This window comes from Sapajus apella, unplaced genomic scaffold (assembly GCF_009761245.1).
Source record: "Sapajus apella isolate SASKATOON/1434 unplaced genomic scaffold, GSC_monkey_1.0 scaffold110, whole genome shotgun sequence".
Lineage (NCBI taxonomy): Eukaryota > Metazoa > Chordata > Mammalia > Primates > Cebidae > Sapajus > Sapajus apella.
The window spans coordinates 758,241-779,314 of record NW_022437050.1 but is presented as its reverse complement, the minus strand read 5'-3'; the positions used below and the strand labels follow the sequence as shown (position 1 = coordinate 779,314).

Below are 21,074 nucleotides of genomic sequence, written 5' to 3'. Positions count from 1 at the left end.
TTTTAGGTCATGGAGATTTACTCCATGTTTTCTTCTAAGAGGTTTATAGTTTTTCTTGTTACATTTAGGTCCTTGACCTATTTTGAATAAATTTTTGTGCATGTTTCAAGGTAAGAGTTCAAGTTTATTCTTTTTTATGTGGCTGTTCAGTTATCCCAGCACCATTTTTTGAAAAGACCGTTTTTCCCCCACTGAAGGGTCTTGGCACCGTTGTCAAAATCAGTTGACCATAGACATATGAGTTTATTTCTGTGCTCTCAATGTTCCGTTCCATTGATCTGTATGCCTATCCTTATGCCAGTACCGCACTATCTTGATTATTGTTTTGTACTAAGTTTTGAAATAGAGAAATTTGAGTCCTCATACTTTATTCTTCTCTTTTTTAGGATTATTATGGCTATTCCATATCTCTTTCAAGCCCATATAAGTTTCTAAATCAACTTGTTAATTTGTACAAAGAAGTCAGTTGGGATTCTGATAGGGAATGTGTTGAATTTACACATCAATTTGGTCAATATTGCCATCTTAATGTTAACTCTTCTAGTTCATGAATATAGGATTTTCTCTGTTTATGTAGATCTTTATTTTCTCAACAGTGTTTTACAGTTCTCAGCATATAACTCTTGCATTTCTTTTGTTCAGTTTATCCGTATTTAATACTTTTTGATGCTATTATAAATGAATTTTTCCTATTAACTTTCATATTGTTCATTGCAATTATATAAAAATACAATTAATTTTTGTATATTGATCTTGTTTTATGTAACCTTGCTGTGATGGTTAATTTTTTGTGTCAACTTGACTGGGATATGAGGTGGCCACATATTTGGTCAAACATTATTCTGGGTGCTTCTGGGAGGATGTTTTGGATTAGTTTGACATTTAAGTTGATAGATTGAGTAAAGTAGATACTTTGTAATGTAGCTGGACCTTAATCAGTTAAAAGTCTGAATAGAAAAAAAGGCTGACCCTCCCCACAAATAAAAAGGAATTTCTCCTGCCTGACTACCTTTGAGCTATAATATCTGTTTTTTCCTGCCTTTGGACTTGAATTGGAACATCAGTTCTTTCTGGATATTGAGTCTGCTGATTTTCAAACTAGACCTACAACATTAGCTTTCCTACTTCTCAGATATTTGGACTAGAACTAGAACTAAGCCATCAGCTACCCTGGGTCCCCAGCTTGTAGGCTTCAGATTTTAGGACTAGTCAGCTTCCATAATCACATGAGCCAATTTCTTATAATAAATCTCTTTCTGTGTGTGATATATATATATGTACATATATATATATATATGATATATATATGTGTATGTGTGTGTGTATATATATATGTACATATATATATGATATATATATGTGTATGTGTATGTATATATATATATATATATATATCATATATATATTCTCTTGGTTCTGTTTCTCTGGAAACCCTGATAAATTGCACTTGTTAAACTTATTTATTGACTTGAATAATTTTTTACTGGTCTTAGAATTTTTTATATTCAAGATTATGTCATCTTTGAATAGAGATTATTTTACTTCTCTTTTCCACAATATGAATACCTTTAAATTCCTTTTTTTTTTGTTTCCTAATTGCACTGGCTAATACTTTCAGTATAATGTTAAATAGAAGTGGTGAGAATAGATATTCCTGTCTTATTTCTGATCTTAGGGGAAAACATCCAGTTTTTCAGCATTAAGTATGATGTTAGCTGTGAGTTTTTTTCACAAATTTTCTGAATTAGGTTGAGGGAATTCCCTTCTATTCTTAGGTTTTTTGAGCTTTTATTCTTTGTAATATTATAGAAGAGTTTTGGGTTTTGTAAAATCTTTTCAAAACATCTATTGAGGAGATTATGTGGCTTTTTTTTTATTCTGTTGATATGGCATATTACATTGATTGAATTTTGGATGTTAAACCAACCAATCTTTCATTCCAGGTTGAATCTCACTTGGTCATGAAATACAGTCTTTTTGTATGTTGCTGGATTTAGTTTGCTAGTATCTTGTTGAGAATTTGTGCCTACATATTCTTAAGCGATTTTGGTCTGTAGTGTTTTTTTGAGATGTATTTGTTTGGTTTTGGTATCAGGGTAATGCTAATCTCATAGAATAAGTTAAGAAGTGTTTCCTTCTGTTTTATTTTCTTGGAGGAGCTTGTGAAAAATTGACATTAGTTCTTTAAATGTTTGGTACAATTCATCAGTGAAGCTATTTGGTCTTGGGCTTTTCTTTGTGGGTAGATTTTTGATCACAAATTCAATTTCTTTACTTGTTAAAGGTCTGATATTGTTGGTCTAAGATGTTCTAAGTGATTTAATTTATTGACATAATTATTTATAACAATGTTATAACTATTTTGAATCCTTTATAATCCTTTTTATTTCTATAAAGTTGGTAGTAATATTCCATCTTTTGCTTCTGGTTCTAGCAATTTGAGTTTTCTCTCTTTTTTTCTCAGTAGTCTAATTAAAGGTTTGCCAATTTTGTTGATCATTACAAAGAACCAGTTTTTGATTTCATCAATTTTTGTAATTGTTTCTTTATCTTCTATTTCATCATTTTCCACTCTAATCTTTATAATGTCCATCCTTATGCTTGCTTCAAGTTTCATTTGCTTTTCTTCTTCCAATGTTTTAAGGTTAGGTTATTGCTTAGAGGTCTTTCTTCTTTTTTAATATATGCATTTACAGCTCTAAATTGTCCTCTGAGCAGTGATCCAGCTACATTTCTTAGGTTTTGGTATGCCATATCTTGGTTTTCATCCATCTCAAAGTACTTCTAATTTCTCTTTCGATTATTTCTTCGACCCATTGGTTACTTAGGAGCATGGTGTTTAGCACATCTTTATTTGGAGTAATTACATTTTAAGTGCCTCATAGCCATTATGGCTGGTAGTTACCATATTGAACTGTGCAACTTGGTAGAGTTATTCAGTGACGCAAGTTGGGAGTTGCACCTGGTTTATCTGATTCCGAAGAAGTAATCTTTGCAAACCGTCCCTTTAATATGTTAAGTGTACAAAATACCAAGCCTTGCTAATTAGCCACTCTAGAAAGTTTAATTATTTTGGGAAAGTGATTTTAAACATTTTACTCTTTAAATCATTGAACAATTTTTATTTGTATATCTATTTAGGCTTACAACATAATATTTTAATATCCTTATACATAGTGAAATGATTACTACAGTGAAATAAATTTCAAGCTTTAAAAAATTTTAAACCTAGCACACATGTAGAAAAATGCACAAAGTATAAATGTACAGTTCAATAAATTATCACTAAACAAATACACATGCATCCACTGCTTAGTTCAAGAAATGGAACATTGCCAAGCACTTCAGATGTCCTCTTTGTGCCACAGCCCAATCTGTATCCTTCCCTTCCTTCCGAAAGTGATCATCTCACTTCTAACCAGAGTTAGATTTACCATTAAGACAATACAGCCTACAGTATAGGCTGTATCCAAAACCCTAATATGGGGCGGAGTGCTCAGTAAAGTGTTTATATGGTCATTTGTCATCATCAGTGTTTTTGTGAATTTTACATAAGGAGACTATTTTGACCGCAGTCATTTAAGGTGGTGGTGCTTTCTGCTCTGACTTTCCTGCCTTCACATTTTGCCTTTTGTTAAGTGGTGATGAAATAGCCGTTGATGTTTTTGGGATTTGCCCAAGCCTTAGACTCTGAGAGTAGGGGAGTTGAGGATACATTTTATTGAGATCAGCAAGATATATTTATGTGGCTCTAAGTCATTTCCATATTCAAACAGTTGAATTTGTGTAGGATTATATATCATAATTTGTTTATACATTCTCCTGCTGATGAACATTTGGCTTGAGTTGTTGGTTGTAACAAATTATGCTGACATATCATTTTGTACATTTCTTTTGGTGAATATATGTATTAATTTCTTTTTCCTTTTCTTTCTTTTTTTTTTTGAGACAGGGTCTCACTCTGTTGTCCAGGCTAGAATTCAGTGGTGCAATCATAACTCATTGCAGCCTCAAACTCCTGGGTTCAAGTAATCCTCCCACCTCAGCTTTCTGAGTAGCTGGGACTACAGGTATGTGTAACGACACTCGGTTAATTTTTAAATTTTTTGTAGAGATGGGGGTATCACTATATTGCCCAGGCTGGTCTTGAACTCCTGGGCTCAACTCCTGCCTGAACTCCTGCCTTGGCCTCCCCAAATGCTGGGATTATAGGCTATGCATCTCTTTTTGATATAGCTCTTTAGGAATGAAACAACCAGCTCATGGGGTCATTTGTGTATTCGACTTTGGTAGACATACCAAACTGGTTTCCAAAGTGTGTATAAACACATATGCTCCTATAAGTAAGCACATGAGAGTTTCCTTTGCTTTACACCTTTGCCAAAATAAATTAAAATAAAATAATGACTAGTTTTTACATTTCAGCAACTCTGATGAGATTGTAGTTATTTTATTATCATTTAAATTTGTATATTCGTGATTATTTTTGAGGCCAGGCACCTTGTCAGTCTATCAGTTATCTGTTAAGTTTTTAATCCATCTGTCCATTGGCTGTCTTACCTTATTGATTTATAGAAGCCTTTTAATTTTGGCATGAGTTCTTTATCAGTTACATGTGTGGCAAATATTTTCTCCCATTCAGTGGCTTGCTGTTTCACTCTCTTCATGGTAGGTTTTGATGGCCAGAAGTTCTTAAATTTAATTCAGGCTAATTTATTAATCCTTTTGTTTCACGTTGGAATTTTTTAATTTAAAAGCTGTTTCCTAGACTGGCTCACATCTGTAATCCCAGCACATTTGGAGGCTGAGGAAGGAGGATTGCTTGAGCCCAGAGCTCAAGATCAGCCTGAACAACATAGGGAGACCCTATCTCTACAAAAAATTAAAAAATTAGCCAGGCATGGTGGCTCAATGCCTGTAGTCCTAGCTACTCAGGAAGATGAGGTGGCAGGATCTGCTTGAGCCCAAGAGGTTGAAGCTACAGTGAGCCATGATGACACTTCTGCACTCCAGCCTGGACAACAGAACAAGACCCTGTTTCAAAAAATACAAAATAATAATAATAATAATAAAAGTATTTTCACACCGCAAAATTATGAAGATATTCTCCTATAGTATCTTTCTAAAGCATTATTGGTTTGTCTTTCACATTTAGATATATAATTCACATAGACTTGATTTTTATGTATAATGTGAAGTAAAGATCAAGTTTCATTTTTCTTATGTGGATATGCAGTAACTTAGTACCACTTATTGAAAACATTTTTTTTTCTCCAGTACTTTCCATTGACTCATGATTAGGCAAGTATCTATACATTTATGAGCTATCTCTTCTTCTCCATTGATCTACTGGTCAGCCCTTGTGCCAATATTATGTTATCTTAAAATAAATCTTTTTTTTTTTTTTTTTTTTCTGAGATTGAGTCTCACTCTGTCACTCAGGCTGGAGTGCAGTGGCGTGATCTCAGCCCACTGTAACCTCCGCCTCCTGAGTTCAAGCAATTCTCTTGCCTCAGCCTCACCAATAGCTTAGATTACAGGCATGTGCCACCACACTGGGCTAATTTTTGTATTTTTAGTAGTGACAGGGTTTCACTATGTTGGCCAGGCTGGTCTCGAACTCCTGACCTCAGGTTATCTGTCCGCCTCTGCCTCTCAAAGTGCTGGGATTACAGGCTTGAGCCACTGTGCCCAACCTAAAATAAATCTTTTAATGAGTAGAACTAATCATTCTATCTTATTCTTTCTTTTTCAGGAGGTCTTGATTATTGTTGGTCCTTCACATTTCCGTATCAATTTTAGAGTCAGCCTGTCAACTTTTATAAAAATCTATTGAAATTTTATTAGGATTACATTGTATCGATAGATCAATTTGGACAGAATTAGTACATGGATATGAATATCCAATATTATAAATTTACTATTTTGAGTATTTACAAACCAATACTTGTAATCTACCACAAGTTTAATTTATTAGTCAATTCCTGACTTCTTGAGATGAAAGCATAGATCATTATTACCCAGCCTTTCTTCTTTCTTAACATATTCATTTCAAGGTTATTATTAGTTGCCCTATGAGCATGACCTTAGTTGGATTCCTGCAATTAATTAATTAATTAATTGTCACATTGCTAGCTCCTCTCAGATTTCTCAGTCTCCCTCATGCCCAAAGTGCTTTCATTCTATTTGAGATAATGCCCAAAATCTTTACCTTGGCACACTCATTTCTCCATGATCTGCCTCTACTCCCTCATTGCTGTCACCTCCCACAATTCACCCCCTTATCCACCTTGTTCCAACTACATTGGCCTCCCTACTGTTCCTCAACAACATCAAACACACTCCTGTCTCAGAGCCTTTGCCCTTGCTGCCACCCCTATCTGGAAGGTTTATACTTTTAAATAGCCAAAAGGCTTTTCCTCTTCCTTCATTCAGGTTTCAGCTGGAATGCACCTTTTTGGAAAGACCTTCTATGACTATGCTATATAAAATGGCATTCTCTAGCACCCAGTGTCACCCATACCTTGATTTTATTTTTCTTCATTATAATACTTCCCAACAGACACAAAATAAATTCACGTGTTTATTTAGTGTTTGGCTACTCTTTTCTTCTCTCTCTAGAATATAAACTTCCTGAGGATAAGGATTTTTTTTTTCTGTTTTATTTACTTCTGTATCTCCAAAGCCCACAAAATGTGTGGTACATAGTAGATGATTTATAAATACACATTGAGTGATGGATTCTGTACTTGGCGTCAGAAGATCTGGATTAGCTAGTTCTAAATCTGCCACTTATTAGCCATGTGACCTTAGGCAACCAAATGAAACTTTCTAAGCCTCTATTCCTTTTATGGTAGAGTGGATAATACTTATTGCCCCTGAGATACTGAATGTAAAAGTACTTTATGAAGTATAAGAATTCATCATGAGACATTTTTGAGATTATAGTCAGAAAATGTTTTACTTATCCCAAATTTCTTTCCATTTGGACTTCCTTAGTGATAAAAATTCTCCTGTGGGAGAATTTTTGTTGTGAACATTTTGGACATTTTGTTATGTTTGGCTCTAGTTAAAACATGAGCGTTTGTTCCTAGCAAGGATAACAGTTTTATACTTCTGTTGCCATTAGTATGTGAGCAGGAATTAATATGTGAACTCATTGTCATTGATGACATGAAAAATGGGCAGGTATGTTTTGGTGGAGAAAGCACCAAGTAAATGTCTAGGGCATTGCAAGGAGGGGAGTGCTGGAAAGGCCATTCTAAGTGGGTGCCTGGGGGAAAAAATTAAAAAGTTCTTTATTGGTCAGATTAGGCTATGTTATATTGCAACACAAAACAACCTCAAATTCTCAGAAGCATATCAGGAAAGGTTAATTTCTTATCCAAAATATTCTGTATTTCCATACTACTTTACAGGGGTTGGGAGGAGATAGTTGTGTAATTCCACATGCCTATGTGGGGACTTTTTAAAGGGAGTCTTAGTTAAACAACTTTGATAAATTTAATAAAGTTTTATAAGACTATACAGTCCAAATCTGTCTTGGCAAAATATTTTACAGTTTATATAGGAATATGCTCGAAAATAGTATTGTTATTTTGTAGCCCTTTTGCCGTAGAGTTTAGGTATAATTATCACATTTTCTAACTGCAAGTTGTATCATGTGTTTTGATGGATATGTATATTTTTGGGGAAATGGGACTTACTGTTTGAATTAGAACCTTTAAAAGAATGCTACCATTTATTAAGCAATTATTGTATACCAAGTAGCACAGTAAAGGTTTTGAATACCTTCTCTCATTTGATGTTCAAAACAGTTCCCTCAGGGCCGGGCGCGGTGGCTCACGCCTGTAATCCCAGCACTTTGGGAGGGCGAGGCTGGTGGATCACGAGGTCAAGAGATCGAGACCATCCTGGTCAGCATGGTGAAACCCCATCTCTACTAAAACTACAAAAAATTAGCTGGGCATGGTGGTGTGTGCCTGTAATCCCAGCTGCTCGGGAGGCTGAGGCAGGAGAATTGCCTGAACCCGGGAGGCGGAGGTTGCGGTGAGCCGAGATCGCGCCATTGCACTCCAGCCTGGGTAACAAGAGTGAAACTCTGTCTCAAAACAAAAACAACAACAACAACAACAACAACAAAAAACAGCTCCCTGAGGGAGATACTATTACTATATTCACCTTAGAGTGAGGAAACTGATGTTCCGAAATGTAGAGTAGTTTGTCTGCAGTCAAACAAATAAGTGGAAGAACTCAGGACAAATTTAGGTCTGTTTGGCTTCAGAGCTTTTGGTCTTTATTTACCACAACACAATGCTGCCTACCTCTTTCCAGATAATATATTCTGTATGTATAATTGCCATAGGTCTATCAGCAGCCCAAAATAGATGATTGCAATGAATATATTAATATAGTGGGGTTATATTAATGATCTCACAGCATTTAGGCCTGCCTGTAGAATCCCAAAGATGTTCTGTTATGTATGTTTAACATTCCCAGTGTCACAGTCACTCCTTTGGGTTAAGACTTTGCCTGTGATAGACCCAGATAAAATGCAAATATCCTTCCTGGGAGCAAAAATAAATTAACACAATTCACTACGACCAGAAAGAAATAGCTAATTTCTATCATCAGGGAATAACCAAGTGAAGAAGACAAATTTAAAATAGTTTGTTAGAAAGCAATTTATTATAGCATATACTCAAATACGAAATTAAACATAATTGAGTGAAAGGTATACTTTGCATAACTATAATGGGTAGGCCAGTCAGGGAAGGGTTTTATAATTGAAAATATAATCAGGAAAGGATATCAGGAGTAGGAGACACTTGGTATGAGTCTTCAGTCACTCGGAAATCATTTTACTATATGTGTCTAATAATCCTGATTTTAAAAACCTACAATAAGTCTCCCTCCTTTTTTCTCTGCCCAGAAGAGTCCACCTATTTCCATCTTCTTTTTCTCTGTGAAATGCTGCTGCTTTTCACTCTAATCATGTGACTTGAATGGGAGCTGCCATCTTTTTTGAGATCTTTCTCCTAGACAGTGTTGATTGGCTCAGAGACAGCACTTGATATAGTCCAGGCCAATCAGAATACTCAAACTTATGTCCACAGTTGGTGAGTTCAGTGATAAGTACCCAAGACTGGTCAATTCAATCAATTCGTAGGATATTTGAGTTTGAGACTAGAAAAAGTGAATCTCAATTCCTCTGTGGGTTTTGCTTTTGCATTGTAAGATTTGAGGTACTAGAGCTCTGGGTGGCCACGTTCCTGTCTGGTCTATTTTAAGAAAGAATGAGGTGCCTTGTGGGGTTGAAACAGAAATGAGAAGAGACAAAGAGAGTGAGGTGGCATTTCCATTTCGGGTCTCTGAGCTCCACCTTTATGCAATGTTTTGGCTGTTCAATATTTATCTAAGTAACTTCTAACAACTCCACTGCCACCACCATCTAGCTATGCTCTTGGTTAGTTTGAGTTAAATTTTTGTCACATGCAACTGAAACAGTCCTGACTAGTATTTCATTGTGGCTTTATATTGAAATAGTCAGAATAAAAATTGTCTTTATTTTACAGAGAGAAAATGAGGCTCAGAAAAAATATGCAAACAAGATACTAAAAAAGTGTCGGAGTTAATCCAAAACAAACATAAAATCTTTTCTCACTGAAAACATTGGTAGGTACAAGGAGCTAGGTCATGAAAAGTCTACTGGCTTATGAGACTTAGTATATGAACTATGAATAAATTAGCTTCCCACCTCTTAGGGTATTCTGAATGTTCTGACACCAGATTTTGGTATCATTTTAGGTTGGGTTTTTTGTTGTTGCTTTTGTCAGTAAAATCTTGGCTTTTGAGGAAAAAGGAGGAAGTCCAATTCCACCACAGAACCCACTTCCCATTTTACTTTAGGTCCATGGGGTTGCCCAGGTCTGAAATAAGTTAATAACTATCTGTTCTGTAGCGTAGTAATGTAACCCTGAAAAGAATGGGCTTTTTATAAGGATTAATTTCAAAATGATACCAAATGATTGATTGTTTCACTCTTAAATTTGTACTAACCTAGGGATATGGAAAGATTCAGAAAGAACAATCATTTGAATTTTAGGACAAACTTTGCTTAGAGAAAGATATCCTTAATTAAAAAAAAAAAAGAAAAGGAACTTAGGACATTTATAACTTTACATTTTCCCATATTTCAAATAAGATTTAAGATAGCTTAAAAGAATAGGAACATATAAGAAGACAATAAGTTAAAAGTGGAAGAGAGGCCAGGCGAGGTGACTCATACCAGTAATCCCAGCACTTTGGGAGGCGGAGGTGGGTGGATCACTTGAGGCCAGGAGTTTGTTTGAGACCAGCCTTGCCAACATGGCAAAACTCTATCTCCACTAAAAATACAAAAGCCGGTCATGGTGGCACATGCCTATAGTCCTAGCTACTCAGGTGGCTGTGGCAGGCAAATTGTTTGAGCCCAGGAGACTGAGGTTGCAGTGAATGAAGATTGCGCCTCTGCACTCCAGCCTGGGCAACAGAGCGAGACTCTGTTTAAAAAATAAGTAGTATAAAATAAGTAGAAAAGAAACAAAAATGATAAGAACATTAAATGGAGTTAGAAATGAGGCTAATAAATAATGAATATGCTACACCATGGGATCCTACTCAGCCATAAAACAGAACAAAATATTGGATTTGCAGCAACTTGAATGGAACTGGAAACTATTCTACGTGAAGTAATTGACAAACGGAAAAGCAAATATCATATGTTCTCACTTATAAGTGGCAGCTATGCTATGAGGATGCAAAGGCATACGAATGATTTGGGGACTCAGAGGGAAGAGTGGGAAGGAGGGGAAGGATAAAAGACTACATATATTGGGTATAGTGTATACTGCTCAGGTGACGGGTGCGTCAAAATCTCAGAAATCCCCATGAAAGAATGTATCCATGTAATCAAAAACTACCTGTACCTTCAAAACTATTGAAATAAAAATAAAAAACAAAAAGAATGTGACATAGCTCTGTATGTATTTGACAACTAGCTCCAAGTTGGTTTGGGTTTTAAGCTTTCTTGTTGTCAATGCAAATAGAGAAACTCAACTAATTACATAGTTTTGCCATGTCCATGAGACAAATGTTTAGGAAAAGTGCAGCTGCATCTAATACTATGACCAAAAATAATGCGTCCCTGGATTCTAACAAAAAGAGTGCTATATTATAAAATACAAAAGGCCCAAAGATCCTCCTTTCAGGAGACCCAGGGATGAGGTTCCTGGGCCTGGTTCTTATATGTGAAAACATTATTTCTCAAATTTTAATCATCTTTATTATTTCTCCCACATATGCTTACTAAATTTTAGAGTTTATTATTGTTATTATTGTTATTATTTTTGACACAGAGTCTCACTCTGTCACCCAGGCTGGAGTGCAGTGGCATGATTTCGGCTCACTGCAACCTTCGCCTCCAGGGTTCAAGCCATTTTTCTGCCGCAGCCTCTTGTGGCGCCACCACACCCAGCTAATGTTATATGTTTTTGGTAGAGACATGGTTTCACCACGTTAGCCAGGCTGATCTTGAACTCCTGACCTCAAGTGATCCGCCCACCTTGGCCTTCCAAAGTGCTGGGATTACAGGCCTGAGCCACCATGCCCGGCCAGAAATTATTAACCTAATAGATTTTTAAATGTAAATTTTACTTTGACTCAGTTTTACACTTAACCTAATCTTGGCAAGGTAGATAAACTAGTTATATTTTTTCTAATGTCCTTTAAGTCAAGTTTATAAGGATTAAAATTATAAGTTTATTTTAATCTAAAATTTTCTAATGTACCATTAATAGTTTGTGTGCCACACCTTGGGAAACATGGACTTAAAGAAAAGGAAAAATCCAGCATTTGAATATCCATGACCTCATTGCATCTTAATATTTCTTAAGAGTTATCATATTAATATTTCTTTAGAGGTATTATCACCAACAGAGATGAGAAACAGGTTAAAGAACTTTTGTAAGTTTCCACAATAACTGAGCAGAGATGAAACTCAAGTCTTCTGATGAAAATCAAGTTCTGTCTTCTAGATAAGTGTACAGAAGGCCTTTTTCCCAAACTGAAGTTCAAATTCTCTTTGACTGCTTATCCCTTTGCTTCCTGCCAGAATGCCCCACCCTACTTAGTCCATAGTGATGCCCACCTGTGGTTAATGGAGTTTAGGCTGCTGGACCAAATGGAGGAAGTCTGTGAGGCATATGTGGAACCCAAAGAGGAACTTCATCTACTGTCATGGACAGCTCTGCCACTTTGTGACCCTGTGGATTTTTTGGGAAGTGTTTTTGTGGTTTACCAGTCTCTCATTAGCCAAGACCATTTGTCCTCGGTTGGTCTTCTTCATTGGTGGAAAGTACGGCTGGGAGATTTGGAATGGTTACAGATTGACTTGACTCTCGGTAGGAACTGTCACCATGAGCTTTTGGGGAAAGACCTTAAGTTGTGTTTTTTGCTGAGGATTGTGGGATTCCTCCTAATCTTGGAGAACATTTTGAGTCATCACTGGCAGCAGCTTTCTGGTGACAACTTGAGTAACCTCAGAATGAAGAAGGCTGTCTTCATCTCTCACATGAATATGACTTTGGGTAAATCATCTTGAAATCCAGATCCACAGTTGTGATCCATACTCCTCCTGAGTTCTGATTTTTAGTGTAAGCCTTTTCCTTCTCAGTTTTTCTTCTTTGTGCATCTCTTAAAGAGATTTTAAAATCTCATAATTTAAAAAAAATTTCTTCAAAACTTTTTATTTTGAAATCGCTGTAAATTCACATACATTTGTATAAAATGCCACAGAAAAATCGTGTGTGCCTTTTACTCAATTTATCCTAGTGGTAACTTCCTTAAAGAGATTTAAAAATTGCTGAGATATAATTTAAATATGATAAAATTCACTCTTTTATGCATTTAAATTTTCTTTATGTTTTTTTCATAGCTTATTAGCTCATTTTTTTCAGTGCTGAATAATTTTTTATTGTCTGGATGTACCATAGCTTATTTACCCATTCACCTATTGAAGAATGTTCTAGTTGCTTTTAAGTTTTGGCAATTATGAATAAAGCTGCTACATATGTCCATGCTTAGGTTTTTGTGTAGATAATAATTTTCACACTCTTTGGGTAAATATACCAAGAACAATTGCTGAGTTGAATAGTAGGAAACTACCCAACTGTCTTCTAAAGTAGTTATACCATTTTGCATTCCCACCAACAATGAATGGGAGTTCCTGTTTCTCCACATTCTTGTCAACATTTGGTGGTGTCAGTGTTTTGGTGCCATTCTAATAGGTATGTAGTGGTATCTCATTGTTTTATTATGTGTATATATTCATTGGTAAAGTGCAATTTTGCTGCTGTTATGTTGAACTGTGGTGAAATTGGGGCCTTCAGTGCATCATGTATCACTAGAGCAAGGCACATGGTACCCACCAAGCAACTTCCCATTACCCCTCAACTTTCTATCCTTCTGAGTCTCCATTGTCCATTATCCCAGACTCCACGTTCTGCTTCCCTCTTATAAGCGAGAACATGAGAAACATGTCTTTTTGTGTCTGAGTCATTTCATGTTAGAAAATGGCCTCCAATTCTATCCATGTTTCTGGAAAAGATATAATTTCATTCTTTTCATGGTTGAATAGTCTTCCATTGTGTAAATACACCACATTTTCTTTATCCAGTCCTCCATTGGATGAACACTTAGATTGATTCCATATGCTGTGATAAACATATGAGTGCAGGTATCTCTTTGATATAATGATTTCTAACTCTTTGGGTAGATACTCAGCTGGGTAGGACTGCTGGATTGTATGGTGGTTCTATTTTTAGTTCCTTGAGAAATCTTCATACAGTTTTCCATAGAGATTGTACCAATTTACATTCCCACCAACAGTGTGTAAGAGTTCCCTTTTCTCCAAATCCTCTCCAATATCTATTTGTTTTTTCTTTTTTGTATTTTTAGTAATAGTCATTCTGATTGGTATAAGATGATATTTCATTGTGGTTTTAATTTGCATTCTCCTGATGATTAGTAATGTGTAACATTTTTTCATATGCATGTTGGCTATTTGTTTATCTTGTTTTGAAAAGTGTCTATTCATGTCCTTAGCCCACTTTTTAAAAAAATTTATTTTATTGCATTTTAGGTTTTGGGGTACATGTGAAGAACATGCAACATTGTTGCATAGGCACACACGTGGCAGTGTGATCTGCTGCCTTCCTCCACATCACCCACATCTAGCACTTCTCCCCATGCTGTCTCTCCCCAACTCCCCCCTCCCCGCTGTCCCTCCCCTATTTGCCCCCAACAGACCCCAGTGTGTAGTGCTCCCCTCCCTGTGTCCATGAGTTCTCATTGTTCAACACCCACCTGTGAGTGAGAACATGTGGTGTTTGATTTTCTGCTTTTGTGTCAGTTTGCTGAGAATGATGGTTTTCAGGTTCATCCATGTCCCTAAAAGGACACAAACTCATCGTTTTTTATGGCTGCATAATATTCCATGGTGTATATGTGCCACATTTTCCCTGTCCAGTCTATCATCGACAGGCATTTGGGTTGGTTCCAGGTCTTTGCTATTATAAACAGTGCTGCAATGAACATTCGTGTGCACGTGTCCTTGTAATAGAACGATTTATAATCCTTTGGGTATATACCCAGTAACGGGATTGCTGGGTCAAATGGAATTTCTATTTCTAGGTCCTTGAGGAATCGCCACACTGTCTTCCACAATGGTTGAACTAATTTACACTCCCGCCAACAGTGTAAAAGTGTTCCTATTTCTCCACATCCTCTCCAGTATCTGTTGTCTCCAGATTTTTTAATGATCACCATTCTAAGTGGCGTGAGATGGTATCTCAATGTAGTTTTGATTTGCATTTCTCTGATGACCAGTGATGATGAGCATTTTTTCATATGTTTGTTGCTTAGCCCACTTTTTAATGGAATTGTTTTTTGTTGTTGAGTTGTTTGAGTTCCTTGTAAATTCTGGATATTCGTCCCCTCTTGGATGTATTGTTTGCAAATATTCTCTCCCATTCCACAGATTATCACTCTGTTGATTATTTCTTTTGCTATGCAGAAGCTTTTAACTTTAAATTCCATTTGTCTATTTTTGTTTTTGTCGCTTGTGCTTTCAAGGTCTTCTTCATGAATTCTTGACTAGACCACAGTCTACAAGAGTTCTCCCTATTTTTTTTCTAGCAATTTTATAGTGTCAGTTTCTTACATGCAAGTCTTTAATCTATCTTGAGTTGATTTTTGTATTTGGTGAGTGATAGGGGTCCAGTTTCATTCTTCTGCATATGGCAATTCGATTTTCTCAGCACAATTTATTGAAAAGGATATTCTTTCTCCAGTGTATGTTCTGGTCAATTTTGTCAAAGATCAGTTGGCTGTGTGTGGTTTTATTTCTAGCCTCTCTATTTTGTTCTATTAATCTATGTTGATTTTTGTATCAGTATCATGCTGTTTTGGTAACTATAGCCTTGTAGCATAATTTAAAGTCAGACAATGTGATGCCTTCAGCTTTGTTTATTCCCCCTCCCTTAGGATTGCTTTGGCTATTTGGGCTCCTTTTTGGATCCATATGAATTCATTTTTTCTAGCTCTGAATTCTGAATTATTTCTTCTAATTCTGTGAAAATTGACATTGGTATATTTTTTTAAACCTTCTCTGTGGACATGACATTGGTATTTTGATAGGGATTGCATTGAACTTGTAGATTACTTTGGGCTGTGTGGTCATTTTAAGAATATTAATTCAGCTGGGCACAGTGGCTCATGCCTGTAATCCCAGCACTTTGGGAAGCTGCGGTGGGTGGATCACTTGAGGTCAGGAGTTCGAAACCAATCTCGCCAACATGGTGAAACTTCATCTCTATTAAAAATACAAAAATTAGCTGGGTGTAGTGGCGCATGCCTGTAGTCCCAGTTACTCAAGAGACTGAGTCAGGAGAATTGCTTAGACCTGGGCGGTGGAGGTTGCAGTGAGCCAAGATTGTGCCACTGCACTTCAGTCTGGGCAACAGAATGAGACTCCATCTAGAAGAAAAAAAAAATTATATCTTCCAATCCATAAGCATGGGATGTTTTTCCATTAGTTTGTGTCATCCATAATTTCTTTCATCAGTATTTTGTAATTCTCCCTAAAATGATTTTTTTACATCCTTGGTTCAATATATCCCCAGATATTTTATTAATTTTTTTGGAAGTTCTTATAAGTGAGATTGCCTTCTTAATTTGGATCATGGCTAGACCATTATGGTAATGCTACTGCATATTAATTTTATATCCTGAAAATTTACTGAGTTCATTTGTCAAATCCTAAAGTTTTTTGGTGGCGTCTTTAGGGTTTTTTAGATATAAGATTATATAATCAATCAGTGAACAAGAATAATTTGACTTTCTCTTTTTCAGTTTAGATAGTTTTTATTATTTCTCTTGCCTGATTGCTCTGGCAAGGACTTGCAATACTATGTTAAATAGGAGTGGTGAAAGTGGGCATCCTTGTCTTATTCCAGTTCTTAGAGAGAATGCTTTCAATTTTCCCCATTAAGTGTGATATTTGTTGTAGGGTTATCATATATGGGCTTTATTATGTTGAGGTATGTTCCTTTATGCCTAGTTGGTTGAAGATTTTTATAATGAACAGAGGCTGAATTTTATCAAATGCTTTTGTTGCATCTATTGAGATGATTTTGTTTTTTGTCCTTAATTATGTTTATGTGATGTATCACATTTATTGATTTGTGTCTGTTAAACCAACCTTGCATTCTCTCTCTCTCTGTCTTTATCTCTCTCTTTTTTGAGACATGGTATTGCTTTGTTATCCAGGATGGAGTGCAGTGATACAATCATAGCTGACTTTAAGCTCAAACTTTTGGGCTCAAGCAATCTTTCTTCTTCAGCCTCCTGAGTAGCTGGGACTACAGGTGTGCACTGCCATACCCAGCTAATTTTTAAATTTTTAGGAAAGACAAGATTTCAGTATGTTGCCCAGGCTGGTCTCAAACTCCTGGCCCCAAACTCCTGGCCCCAAGCATTTCTCCTGCTTTAGCCTCCCAAAGTGCTGAGATTACATGTATAAGCTGCAATGCCTGGTTAGTATTATCTTTTTTTTTTTTTAATTTTTTATTTATCCTTTATTTCAGAAATGAACAATTAAGAAAGATAAAATTTCAACTTGAAAAAAGTTACAAAAATTCAACATATTACTTCATGTATAACCTAAAATAGACACTTAACGATATACAGTTTCTTTTGTTTCATTCTCAAAAATTTTAAACATATGAACTTCAAGTAGTCACCTAGAATGACAAAAATGAATAGCTCATGTTAGTTTTCTTCATTTTTACAATCACATACAATCTTTGTATATAAACTCAGGAATACGTACAATGACAGCATTTGGAAAGACAAACTCAAAGAATGTTGAGCCATTACAAATGTCTTGTGAACTGGTAGTTCTTCAAATTTCATGTGGAATATGACATTTATTAAAGAACAGATAGATTTTATTAAAGAACAGTGCTAATTTAAAGGTCACATTACACTAGGATATTAAAAGTCAACGGTAATCTCAGGAATTTAGAAATGAGACCAACAAGATACTTTTTTGCAAAGGAGTATTTCATCACTGATATTGTTTAGAATTGTTGGAGCATGTTGAGAATGGAAAAAGCATACAGTCTTTTAGTCAGCTCAGGACTTGTGTCTGTATCTATCTGTGCTCTGATTCTCTCAGGAAACATTACTCTCAGTTTATGGCGTATATAAATTATTTCTCTTTTTTTCTTTTTTTTTTACATTCTTTTTTCTATAAAATATATATTCTCCATCTATCCTAGCCTTCAGTGAAAAAAACATATAATGTATATCTAATATTTAGCAATTCAAAAAGTCTTCTATATTTTCTTTTCATTCTTTTTTATATTATCTTTATAATGTGTTATTGAATTTGATTTGCAAGTATTTTGTTGAGAATTTTTGCATCTATGTTTATCAGAAATATTGACATGTAGTTGTTGTCATTTTTTTTTTTCCTTTGGCTGCACCCTTGTCTGGTTTTAGTATGAGGGTGACATTGATCTCATATCATGAATTAGGGATAATTCCTTCCTCCTCATGTTTTTTAATGGTTTCAGGAGGATTGGCATTAATTATTCTTTGTATAGTTGGTAGAATTTGAATGTGAATCCATCTGGTCCTGGGCTTTTTTGTGTGGGGAGAGTTTTTAAATTATTGACTAAATTTTGCTATTCATTATTGGTCTGTTTAGGAGTTTTATTTCTTCCTGAATCAATATTGGAAGGTTGTATGTTTCCATGAATTTATCCATTTCCTCTAGGTTTTCTAGTTTGTTAACAAATAGTTGTTCATAATAGTCTCTGATGATCTTTTGTATTTCTGTGGTATCAGTCGTAATGTCTCTTTTTTCATTTCTGATTGTGTTTATTTGGAGCCTCTCTCTTTTTAATTAATCTAGGTAATGGTTTATCAATTTCATTTATCTTTTTGGACAACCAACTTTTTATTTCATTGATCTTTTTTTTGGTCTCATTTTATTTAGTTCTGCTCTCATTTTTGTCATTTGTTTTCTTCAGCTAACTTTGGTTTTGCTTTGTTCTTGTTTTTCTGGTTCTGCAAGATGTGCCATTAGGTAGTTAATTTGTGATCTTTCTACTTTTTTGGAGTAGACATTTAATACTGTAAACTTTACTCTTAGCATTGCTTTTGTTGTGTCCCATGGGTTTTGGTTTGTTGTCTTTTCATTTTCATTAGTTTCAATTTTTTTTTTAAAAAGTTCCATTTAAATTTCTTTGTTGACTCCGTAATCATTCAGGAGCATGCTGTTTAATTTTCATATATTTGTATAGTTTCTGAAGTTCTTCTTGGTACTGATTTCTAAGTTTATTCCACCATGATCTGAGAAGATACTTGGTATGATTTTTATTTTTTAAAAATTGTTAAGACTTGCTTTGTGGCCTACACATGGTCTATCTTGAAGAATATTCTATATGCTGATGAAAAGAATGAACATTTTGTAGTTGTTGGGTAGCATGTTATATAAAAAACTGGTAAGTCCATTTTGTCTAAAGTTCAATTTAAGTTCAATGTTTCTTTGTTAATTTTATGTCTCAATTACCTGTCTAGTGCCATGAGTGGGGTGCTAAAGTCTCCTACTATTATTATAGTGCTGTCTGTTTCTTTAGGTCTAGTAATATTTGTTTTGTGAGTTTGGGTGATCTGATGTTGGGTGCCTATATATTTAGGTTTGTTATATCCTCCTGCTGATTTGATCCTTTATCTTTATATAATTACTCTCTTTTTCTTTTATTAGTGTTTTTGGTAATAAAGCTTGTTTTACCTGATATAAGAGTATAGTTACCCCTGTTCACTTTTGGTTTCTGTTTGTGTGGAATATCTTTTTCCACACCTTTATTTTTTTCAGCCTGTGTATGTCTTTATGGATAAGATGACTTTCTCATAGACAGCATACTGTTGGATCATTTAAGAAAAACCCATTGTGTTTTTTTTCAAGATGGTGGATAGGAGGTAATGTTGGTGTCCCACTCCCACTTGAAAGGATACAATAGTGGGTGGAGATTCACACTGTTAATTTTTTTTTCCATGAACCACCACAGGATCTTACCAGGAAAACTGAAAGAATTCACAGAGCCTTTGAAAAAAGCAGCAGGCTGTAGCCTACTCCATGAGACAGGTGAAAAATTGTAAGTACCCAGAGCGTGAGAGGGGGCGAACCTGGGTTCAAACACACATCCCTACTGGGGAATCTGAAAACCTAGATCATGGGAGAAGACCTTAACCCTACTGAGAGCTGGAATGAATTTAGGCAGAAATGTGAAATATTAAAGAAGCAGCAGCAGTGGGAAGTGCCTTGTAGGCATTGACAGTCTGCAGCATGAGCCGAAGGAAACCATTCCTGATTATTTCTCACAGGTGCCCTTGGGGAAGTTAGCCAGCGAACTCAGGGCAGGATACCAGGGTGAAAGAAGCTCCTAACTCAATTTAGTGATATAATTTTGAGTGGGGGCAAATTCTCTTGAACAGAATCCAGGGGTGAGCAGGAAGTGTGCTGCAGACAAAAGCATAGAAGCTGGGTGCCTGGCCTTGTGGGCAGATCGGGAGGGGAATGGCCTTAAAGTTGTTATTGCTGTCTCTGTGGGGAAGCTTATGGCCTGGGTCAGATCTGAGTTCTGTGCGCAGGCTGCCTGGATCTAAGCTTCTGTAGGGAAGCTTATGGCCTGGGTCAGGTCTGAGTTCTATGTGCAGGCTGCCTGATCTAAACCTGGCGCTGTTAGTGGGACACTGTGGGAGTGAGACTAGCCTCACCAACTGTGTGGGAGCTGGGTGGGAACTAGTGCTGTCAGCTAATCTCTACTTCCCTTGTGAACTCTTCTGCACAGCAGAGACAGTTATACTTTCCTCTGGAACATTACCCCGGTGGCCTGAGAACCACCTTCTGTTACCACCTTCAGACTGGCTGAGGCAGGCCCTGCACAAAGAAAGTCTGAGCTTGAGCCTGTCTAATCCTGACTCCACCTGATGGTATTTCTCTTTCTTCCCTGGTAACTTAACACAAATATATAAACATCTGGGAGCTTTATAGCCCTGCCCGTTGCTTGAGAAGCCAGAACACCTCCCCTGGACAATTTAGGAAAAGGTTAATGCAGCTGGTGCTCTTTTGCAAGTGGTACCTCCCGGCTGGAGGCCAACAAACTCAGGCCATTACAACACCTCTCAATAGAGTAACACTGAACCTAGGGAAGAGAAAATGACTGTGAGATCCCAGCTAACACCGCTGCCTGCAACATGCTGGTTAAACAGTGGTCGTGAGTCTGTCCATATCACAAATTCACTGCTAGCATAACTAACAATTGAAAAAGCCAGCACACTAAACCTATTTACAACCAAGGAATCTCATAGAGTCTGTGTCACACCCCTGCTATCACCATCACAGCAGATGCTGGTATCCATTGCTGGGAGACCTGAAGACAGGTCACATCACTGGATCCTTTGCA

General features: G+C 36.2%; 1 long non-coding RNA gene across 1 annotated transcript in view; it reads left to right on the top strand.

Moving 5' to 3' along the window:
- Positions 1–21,074, top strand: part of LOC116537415 — a 237,305-nt gene that overhangs the window by 24,692 nt on the left and 191,539 nt on the right. The window contains exon 5 of the long non-coding RNA XR_004263118.1: positions 19,677–19,763. This is a non-coding gene — a long non-coding RNA (uncharacterized LOC116537415). The remainder of the gene's footprint in view (positions 1–19,676; positions 19,764–21,074) is intronic.